Source organism: Bos mutus, chromosome 24 (assembly GCF_027580195.1).
Source record: "Bos mutus isolate GX-2022 chromosome 24, NWIPB_WYAK_1.1, whole genome shotgun sequence".
Taxonomy (NCBI): Eukaryota; Metazoa; Chordata; class Mammalia; order Artiodactyla; family Bovidae; genus Bos; species Bos mutus.
Genome location: NC_091640.1, coordinates 15,108,140 through 15,110,839, shown reverse-complemented (window position 1 = coordinate 15,110,839; position 2,700 = coordinate 15,108,140). Strand labels below are relative to the sequence as shown.

The 2,700-nt window shown below is 36.0% G+C and overlaps 1 pseudogene; it reads left to right on the top strand.

The window, feature by feature from the left end:
- The first annotated feature begins 1,300 nt into the window (after positions 1-1,300).
- Positions 1,301-2,329, top strand: LOC102283203 (actin-related protein 6 pseudogene; annotated as a pseudogene).
- The last annotated feature ends 371 nt before the right edge of the window (positions 2,330-2,700 follow it).

The window sequence follows — 2,700 nt, the reverse complement described above, 5'->3', positions numbered from 1 at the left end:
CTCCTCCCTTGTTCAAAAAAACATCTTTCTGACCTTAAGGTAAATCAATCATTAATTTATGAGTCATGATCCTTGGTGGACAGAAAGTGAAACTGAAAGTCACTCAGTTCAGTTCAGTTCAGTTCAGTCGCTCAGTTGTATCCAACCCTTTGCAACTCCATGAGTCGCAGCACGCCAGGCCTCCCTGTCTATAACCAACTCCCAGAGTTTACCCAAACTCATGTCCATCGAGTCAGTGATGCCATCCAGCCATCTCATCCTCTGCCATCCCCTTCTCCTCCTGCTCCCAATCCCTCCCAGCATCAGGGTCTTTTCCAATGAGTCAACTTTTCGCATGAGGTGGCCAAAGTACTGGAGTTTCAGCTTTAGCATCATTCCTTCCAAAGAAATCCCAGGGCTGATCTCCTTCAGAATGGACTGGTTGGATCTCCTTGCAGTCCAAGGGACTCTCAATAGTCTTCTCCAACACCACAGTTCAAAAGCATCAATTCTTCAGTGCTCAGCTTTCTGCACAGTCCAAATGTCACATCCACACACGACCACAGTAAAAACCATAGCCTTGACTAGACGGACCTTTGTTGGGAAAGTAATGTCTCTGCTTTTTAATATGCTATCTAGGTTGGTCACAACTTTCCTTTCAAGGAGTAAGCGTCTTTTAATTTCATGGCTGCAATCACTATCTACAGTGATTTTGAAGTCATGTCTAATTCTTTGTGACCCCATGGACTATACAGTCCATGGAATTCTCCAGGCCAGAATACTGGAGTGCGTAGCTTTCCCTTCTCCAGGGGATCTTTCCAACTCAGGAATAGAACCTAGTTCTCCCACACTGCTTGCAATTCTTTATAAGCAAATCATTTATTTAATTTTAACTTGTATCATAGCTGCTTAAGTAGATTTGCTTGACTCAGTTACTGTGATTTTCTTTTACCTTTACTTTTACAAAATATCTCTCAAATAAAATCCTTTGAAAATGCTAAAGCACAAATCAAATTGCATTATTATTTCTATATCATGCATACATACATATACACCTTCAAAAAAAAACCGAGAATTAATTTAATCTCATGCTTGTTTCAGTTAAATCTGAGCATAAAATGTATCTTTTACATCTCAAGATCAAGATTATGGTCTTAGTTGAAAATCATTTGGGTTCTGTAAAAAGGTCACAGATGAAGATGCTATCATACAATAAATGCTAATTTGTTTTGTAAGCTGAAAATGTATGCACCAAAATTTGGTTTCCAATGTGAGTGGAGAGATGAGAAAAGAAAGCAACAGCGGCTAGGTTTTTGCTAAAATGATGATCTTAGTGCTGGATATCAGAGCTTACAAAGCCAAAATCGGTTATAGTCATGAAAATGTCTTCTTTCGTTTTTTAGATATTAATATTATTAGCATAGAATCATATTTTAACTTCATTTCAAAAATCAATGAATGCAATCTTATTTGAAGAATACAAGTTTCTAGCAGTATTAAAAGTAGATGCTGGGGCTCTCTGTGCGCATAGGTATTTCTGAGATAATTGTTCCAAATTACGCTGTATCATCGTAGGCAATGGATATTGCTTTAGACATATATCTCCTTATTTTAGAAGTAAAAAGATAAAATAAGCAATAAGATAAATATGGGAGGAAAATCCTAACCAATCATCTAAAAGATATCATACCTACAGGCAGTTACATATTATGAACAAAACACGTGATTGACCAAGTGAAAGATGATATACACTTTTTGTCTCAGAATTTTTACAGAGACATAGGTATTGCCAAGTTGAAAGAAGAAAATGCATTAACGTTGACTATGTTTTGCCTGACTTTACTGCAATTTGAAAGGGCCAAGAGAAGAGATGGTGTTAAGTGGAAAATATAAATCTGGATAAAAAATTCTTCAGGCCAATGAGAGATTTGCTGTTCCAGAAATACTCTTTAATCCTTCTGATATAGGCATTCAAGAAATTGAGATTCTGTCCTATTCAATTCATAACCTACCTGAAGAAATGCTGTCTTATTTTTAAAAAACATTGTTTTTACAGGAGGAAAGTCTGGTCTCTTTTCCCAGGATTTAGTCAGAAGTTCGATGGCTCAATCCAACAGATTCCAATGTTTCTGTTGTGCTGCCTGACAAGCCTATTATTTATGCCTGGGAAAGTGGAAAATTGGTATCAGGGAATGATGATTTTGAAGATACAGTGGTAATAAGAAAATATTATGAAGAAAATGGACATAGCATCTGTGAAGAGAAACTTTGTATTGAAGAGCCGTTTCTTAAAGTACTGACTGATTGTGATAAAGGTTTAATTTTCAGTGTTCTTTTTAAAGGAAGTTAAGGACCTGTGTTACAGCTCATCCTAAGATAACATCTTGAATTTAAGTAAATACTTTGATCCATGGTTAATTTTCAAAGGTTTCTTAGCTAGGTTAGTAAGTAAACTGTAACTCAGCCCATATTTTCATTTAAGAGCTAGACTTACTATAACAATGATTATGCTGTTTCTAAGAGAAAGTTATCTTTCATTAAAAGATGAAAGACTGAGTGCAATTTAAGTTTAATTCTCTATAGCCAAAAGCACAAACTTAACTGTCCCACTGGTCAGATTTCCTTAGAAGATCATTTTGTGTGACTAGATCGGAATTGACCAGAGTGTGTTGAGGCTGATATGACTTCTCTCTTTTAGAATTAACCACTTTATTTTTAAAT